The 7,726-nt window shown below is 39.9% G+C and overlaps 2 non-coding genes across 2 annotated transcripts; both read left to right on the forward strand.

The window, feature by feature from the left end:
- The first annotated feature begins 7,099 nt into the window (after positions 1 to 7,099).
- Positions 7,100 to 7,188, forward strand: TRNAY-GUA. The gene is given in 2 exon segments: positions 7,100 to 7,136; positions 7,153 to 7,188. It is a non-coding gene; the product is annotated as a tRNA-Tyr (tRNA).
- A 365-nt stretch (positions 7,189 to 7,553) lies between these two features.
- TRNAA-AGC lies at positions 7,554 to 7,626 on the forward strand. Its single transcript has one exon. It is a non-coding gene; the product is annotated as a tRNA-Ala (tRNA).
- The last annotated feature ends 100 nt before the right edge of the window (positions 7,627 to 7,726 follow it).

Consider the following 7,726-nt stretch of genomic DNA (forward strand, 5'->3'; position numbering starts at 1 on the left):
GTAAGCAGAAATGTGGACAAAGATTTATGTATAAGAACATTTATCGTAGCAGTATTAATAATAGTGAAAATTTAGATATAAACTAGGTGTCTACAAAGATGAATGTTTCTATAAATGGTGGTACAACCAAACATAGAAGATAGCTATTCAAATGGTGATTTCAAGAAAATCTTGGATGACATAGGGAAATGCTTCTAATTAATTGAGCAAAAACAGTAAGAATTGGAGGGAAGCTAATCGCTGAGAAGAGAATGCACACTGTGGTGGGAGAGATATGTACAAAGAAAGTGCTGGCACAATGGAGGGATGGGTAACCTGCTCTGTTTTGCAGGGAGTTAGGGAGGACATCACAGAGAAGGGGACCCGTGCAGCTGGTAGATTGCCCAGAAGTTGAGGGGAAAAGGAATTTACACAAGAACTTCACAGATACAATGGTGGGATGGCAATTTAAAACCCTTCCCAATTAGATTGTAATCTCCTCAAAAACAGTGCCCATGTTTTATTCTTTTTAAACATCATAGACCCAAAATACTACGAAGTGGAAAAAAGATGGAAACAGAAATGTGAGAATGTTATTCGCCTTTGTTTCTGAAGGGTGGGATTATGGATAGGAATTTTGTGGTATGTTTTACTTAAATTTTCCAGATTTTTCTAAAATGGGCATTTTATTACTTCGATAATAAAATTATTTATAATAAATGAGGTGACAATCAACAAGTTGATGTGGAATTAATCAACTTATCCTGAGATGTAGAAGCTTAATCCTGAGATGTAGAAGCTTAAAGGAAAGTCAGAATATAAAATAGGTCCAACACTGGTTTATTTAGTTTTTTTTTTTTTTTCCGTAAAAAATCACTTACACAAAACAATATTGAAAAAGAACAACAAAATTGGAGGACTCATTTCCTAATTTCAAAACTTATGACAAAGCTACAGAACTCAAAACATTGTGCTACTAAGATAAGTGTAGTCATATAGACCCATGGAATAAAAATGAGATTCCAGAAATAACCCCCCAAACATCTATGGCCAATCGATGTTTCAACAAGGTTACCAAGACCATCCAATGGGGTACTTACTCGAGAGACATGAAAAGATACGTGCATGCAGAAACTTGTACATGAAATTTTATAGCTGCATTATTCGTAAAAGCCCCAAAATGGAAACAACCCAAATGTCTATCAATACATGAATGGATAAACAAAATGTGGCATATCCATGCAATGGAGTATTATTAAACCATAAAAAGAAACGAAGTTTTACTCCAGCACCCCTTCTTGATAAAACACTTAGAAAACTTCCTCAACATGATAAAGGGCGTATAGGAAAACCCCACAGCTAACATCATACTCAATGGTGAAAGATGGAAAGCCTTCCCTCTAAGATCAGGAAAAAGACAAGGATGCCCACTGTCACACTGCTGTTCACCAGTGTACTAGAAGTTCTAGCCAGGGCAGTTAGGCAAGAAAAGGAAATAAAAGGCAACCAAATTGGAAAAGAATAAGTGAAACTTCCCCTATTTGCAGTTGACATAATCTTACATGCTTAAAATCCTGAAAAATCCACCACAAAGCTACTAGAATTAATACATGAATTCAGCAAAGTGATGGTATTTTAGTTCGCTGAAGCTGCCAAAATGCAATATACCAGAGACAGGCTGGCTTTTAACAATGGGGACTTACTAGTTTACAAACTCACCATTCTGAGACTGTGAAAATGTCCAAATCAAGGCATCATCAGTCGATACCTTCTCCCTGCAGAAAGGCTGCTGGCTGTCCAGACTCCTCTGTCACGTGCCCAGGCACATGGCGGCATCTGCTGGGCTCTCCCTTCTCTCCTGGGTTTCGTTGCTTCCAGCTTCTGGCTTCAGTGACTTCCTCTCTGTTTCTGTGGCTTTCTCTCTCAGCTTGTGTGTTTCTCTCTGTTTGTTTCATCCTTTTATAAAGGACTCTAGTAAGAGAATCAAGACCCACCTGCAGCATGCCTAAAATGAAATAACCTAATCAAAAGGTCCCACCCACAATAGGTTTACATCCACAGGAATGGATTAGCTTTAAGAATATGATTTTCTGGGTATATGACAGCTTCAAACCATCAGAAGTGGAGTGCAACATTAATAGGCAAAATCTGTAGTGTTTCTATACACTAGTACTGAACATTCTGAAGAAGAAATCAAGAAAAATTCCATTTACAAAAGCAACTAAAAGAATCAAACATCTAGGAATAAATATAACCAAGGATGTAAAGGACCTGTACATAGAAAACTACAAAACATTGCTTAAAACAAATCAAAGAGGACCTAATAAATGTAAAGACATTCCATATTCATGGATTGGAAGACTAAATAGTGGTAAGGTGCCAATTCTGTGCCTTTTTGACCAAAAGGGCAAAAAGAAAGCTAATGAAATAAGATTTCAGTTGCTAAGAGATTTCAAATAGAGTCGAGAGGCTATTCTGGAGGTTACTCTTATGCAAGCTCCAGCTAGATATTTCATATGGCCACAGTATGCCAAGCCATAACCAACAATAGTCCCAAAATACCTAGGTCCCTATCTAAGATTCTATAAAAGTTTCACTCACTAAGTTTATTTTTTCAGAAATTTAAATCCTCCAGAGTGTTCCTTTGCCAGATAAGTCCCCAAACCCAGAGGCAACAGCCTCTTCAAGAACATCAGCCAGATACAGAACCCTCTGCATAATGTTGACACCCCTTTTCAATATGAACAGTTTACAGTGGTCACTGTCTAGACATCCCTGAAGATCGAGAAAGTGATTAAACAAGAGGAAGTGGTAACAACAGACAAAATAGAATTTAACAAAGGATTAAGAATACTTAATCTTTATATAAATAAATATATATATATATATTTTAATGCTGGGTATTAGAATAGCTAGAAGGAAATAACTGAAATGGTGGGACTGTAACCCATAACATTCTCTGAAATTTGCTCTGTAGCTACTCATTAAATTGTACTTTGATTACGGCCTTAGAACTGTAAATTTGTAACCTAATAAATCATATTTTGAAAGTTATCACTTTCTCTGTATATAGTTATATTTCATAATAGAGAAAAAAGTGAAACAGTGGAACTGTAGCCCATAACATTCTTTGAAATTTGCTCTCTACTTGTTGAATTGTACTTGGAAAGTTATCACTTTTCAGTACATATGTGATATTTCACAACAAAAAATGTTAAAAAAAATTTTTAATAAAATTTAAAAAAAGATGTTTAATTCTACTAAAGCAATTTACAGATTCAATACCATCCCATCAAACTTCCAACAGTCTTCTTTTTATAGATGGGAAAGCCAATCATCAAATTTATATGGAACAATAAGGGGCCCCGAATAGCTGAAGCCATCTTGAAAAAGAAGAACAAAGTTGGAAGACTCACACTTCCCAATCTTATAATTTAGTACAAAGCCACAGTAATCCAAACAGCATGGAGCTGGCACAAGGACAGATATATAAACCAATGGAATCAAATTAAGAGCTCACAAATCAGCCCTCCCATTTATGGCCAAGTGATTTTTGATAAGGTGCCAAGTCCACTCAGTTGGGAAAGAATAGTCTTTTCAACAAACGGTGCTGGGAAAACTGGTTGTCCATATGCAAAAGAATGAAGGTGGACTCCTACCTCACACCATATACAAAAACCAACTCAAAATGGATCAAAGACCTAAATATAAGAACCAGGACTATAAAACTCCTAGAAAGAGACATAGGGAAGCATCTTTAGGATGTTGTGTTATGCAATGGTTTCTTAGACTTTACACCCAAAGCACAAGCAACAAACAAAAAAATAAATGGGACTTCATCAAAATTAAAAACTTTTGTGCCTCAAAGGACTTTATAATGAAAGTAAAAAGACAACCTACACAATGGGAAAAATATTTGGAAACCACATATCTGATAGTGTTTACTATCCAGAATATATAAAGAAATCCTACAATTCAACAACACAAAGACAAACAACCTAATTTAAAAATGGGCAAAAGACTTGAATAGACATTTCTCCAAAGAAAATATACAAAGAGCCAAAAAGCACACATGAAAAGACACTCAACATCATTAGCTATTAGGGAAATGCACATAAAAACCATAATGAGATACCATTTCACCATCACTAAAATGGCTGCTATTAAAAGAATGGAAAATTGCCAGTGCTGGAGAGGTTGCAGAGAAATAAGAACATTTACTCATTGCTTATAAAAATGTAAAATCGTGCAGCCACTGTGGAAAACAGTTTGGCAGTTCCCCAGAAAGTTCAGTATAGAATTGCCACCTGACCAAGCAATCTAATTCTAGGTATATTCCCAAAAGAATTGAAAGCAGGGACTCAAACAGATGTTTGCACACTAATGTTCACAGTGGCATTATTCACAATTGCCAAAAGATGGAAGCCATCCAAGTATCCATCAACAGATGAATGGATAAATAAGATGTGTTATATATACACAGGGAATATTATCCAGCTATAAAAAGGAATGATGGTCTGATCCATGCTACAACATGGATGGACCTTGAAGACATCACGTTGAGAGAAATAAGCCAGACACAAAGGACAAATATTGTATGATCTCACTGATTTGAAGTAATTAGAATAAACAAATTCATAGAGTCAGAAACTAGAATATATGTTACCAGGAGTGAGGGTAGGGGTGTGGAATAGGGAGTAATGCTTAAATTGCACAGAGTGATGGAAAAGTGTGGAGCAAAAGGAATCCATCGGAGGGGTGGCAATGTGATTGGGAAAGCCATGTGGATCACACGCCTCTTTGTCTAGTGTATAGACGGATGAGTAGAAAAACGGGGGCAAAAAAAAAAACCACAACATTACAAATGTAATTAACAGTACTGAATTATATAGTTGACTGTGGCTAAAAGGGGAGATTTTAGGTTGTATATATGGTACTAGAATAAAATTTTTTTAAACCACATAGGACCGTACAACACAAAGAATGAACCCTATTGTGAACGATGGTCTGTATTTAATAGTACAATTACAAAAATGTTTTTTCATGAATCATAGCGAATGTACCAAACTAACACAAGGTGTTAGTAATAGGGTGGTATATGGGAACTCTGTTTTATGCATGATCTTCTTGTAAGCCTACAACTTCTCTAATAATAATAATAAAAAGGAATGAAGTACTAACATATGTTACAACCTGGATGAATTTCAAAAATATTATGCTAAGTGAAAGAAGCCAGACCCAAAAGGTTATATATTTATTGTTATGATTCATTTTACAGGAAATATCCATAATAGGCAAATCATAGAGGGAAAGCAGATTAATGACTCAGGGGATGGAGGAAGGGAGGAACTTAAAGGGTGTTTTTTGGGGGGGGGATGATGAAAAAGTTTTGAAAGTAGAGGGAGGTGGTGGTTGCAGAATGTTGTGAATGTATTAAAATGCCACTGAATTGTTCATTTAAAAATGGTTAATTGTCTGTTCTATAAATTTCACCTCGAAAAAAAAAAAAAAAAGGCAACATAAAAACTAAATGCCTGCTCCCCAGGGAGGAAAAAAAAAATCACTTGGCGTGCTAAACACCGTCCAAGAAAACTACCACAAGGTAAGCCCTCAAACACAACGGTAGCATTTGCCATAGCAGGAGGAAAAGTTAAACCAAGAAATCAGTGGGAAGATGCCAGCCTCACGCTTTGTGGATGAGCGCAAGGACGAAAGTTCTCAACGGACAGCAGAGAGCTGGGATTTGGAGCTCACGCGGAGCAGAGCCATAGAGTGTTGGGGCGCAGAGTGGATTCCAGGGGGGCGATGTGACAAGAAGTCGGTGACAGATCTGCAAATGAGGGCCGGGTGTCCTCGCCCGCCCACCCGCCAGACTACAAAGCCGGATGTTCAGAGGAATTGGGTTTTAGGTTTCTTTCTTTCCATGCTTTAAAAAAGCCGTGGCGTTTAGGGAGCCGATTGTGGGCTGTCGTTGAGGCCCGCGGAAAGGGATGTGAAGGTGCAAGCGCAACGGGGAGCAGCCCTAGCGGCAGGGGAAGGGGATATCCCCAGGGCCGAGCAGACCTGTGCTTCCACGAGGGAGACCGAGTGGCCTGTGCCGGGCACCCTAGGGCCGACCGGGACTCCTTCCTGGGTCTCTAGGGGCGCGCCCCCGCCCCCACCCCGCGGCCTGCAGGGGAAGCCCCTGGGCTCGCGGACCCCCCGAGGGCGGGGAGCCACTCTTCCAGCCTCGGGACCGCGCCCGCTGGCCCCGGGGCCCACGGGTTTCGGCGCTGCGGGGTGCTGCGCGCCCGGCTCTCCTCGAGCAGCTCACGGATTTTTTTTTATTTTTCTTACTGTAGTCAGAACAGAGCTTCACTAAATGTTCTTTAGTCCCTCACATAGGGAAGGCAGTTGCCTTTTTTTGGCACGTCTGTAGAAACCGAAGGAAAAGTGTGGAGCAAAAGGAATCCATCGGAGGGGTGACAATGTGATTGGGAAAGCCATGTGGAGCACACGCCCCTGTGTCCAGTGTACGGATGGACGAGTAGAAAAACGGGGGCAAGAAAAAAAAAAAAAAAGCACCCAGTGATCTTTTTAACTTTAATTGTTCTTTTTCACTTTAATTTTTATTCTTATTACTTCTGTGTGTGTGGTAATGAAAATGTTCAAAAATTAATTTTGGTGATGGACGCACAACTATATGGTGGTACTATGAACAATTTGTTGTACGTTTTGTATGACTATATGGTATGTGAATATATCAATAAAATTGAATTATTAAAAAAAAAAAAGAATCCATCGGCTTTGCAGACGGTGTTTGCGCATTGTCAGGAGGCGTGTGCAGCCCGGTGGAAACCACCACCGGCTATTTGGATTGTTTTGCAAAAAGCAGGGAAACCGCAAGGAAGCTCAACGCCAGTGCCTGTCTCCTCCTGGGTATTTTCATAGCGTCCTTTCTTCGCACTTCTGTCTCAGGCTTATCTCCGCTTTGTGAAGGCCCGAGGGCCCCCGGCTCCAGAGGGCTCCAGGGGATGAAGACGGTATAGACCAGATTAACCGAAAATCCTTAAAACGTCGAGGAAGGCTGTGGCCTCGACGAGCATTTGTGGGGAATCGGCAGCAATCGCGGTCGGCGAGGCCTTCGATAGCTCAGTTGGTAGAGCGGAGGACTGTAGTGAACTAACCGTGGTAATCCTTAGGTCGCTGGTTCGATTCCGGCTCGAAGGACTTCGAATGGCTCTTTTGTTTTTTCTTCCTTTTTAACTTCCATTTAATACTCTCGGGGAATAAGATTTACCTGGTAGCCAGCCCTGAATTTGCACGAATACTGGCTATATTCAGTAAGACACGCAGTAAATGCCCGTTTATAACACAGTTCTCTTTGTGTTTTGTGTGCCATGTTAGTGTATGTTTTAAAATAAGGCTTTATTACTATTAGATACGTTTAGCTGTTATGTGCCTGATCTCAAAAACCTTTCCCAATTGTGTTACTGTACTCTGCTAAATAAACTTTCTAAATTGCAGTCAATCCACGGGGCACAAGATAGCCTAGTAAAATCTTTAAGGCAAAGGGAAGACACTGTATGATAAGTGGGGGATTAGCTCAAATGGTAGAGCGCTCGCTTAGCATGCGAGAGGTAGCGGGATCGATGCCCGCATCCTCCATGGACGCCTTTTTTTTTCCCGCGGCCTGAAACGTTCAGGGCTCTCTTTATACAGTAAGATACAGCACCAGCATCGTGGAGCACCGGAAGCCATGCATAGC

The sequence above is a fragment of the Choloepus didactylus genome, chromosome 20 (genome assembly GCF_015220235.1).
Source record: "Choloepus didactylus isolate mChoDid1 chromosome 20, mChoDid1.pri, whole genome shotgun sequence".
Taxonomy (NCBI): Eukaryota; Metazoa; Chordata; class Mammalia; order Pilosa; family Megalonychidae; genus Choloepus; species Choloepus didactylus.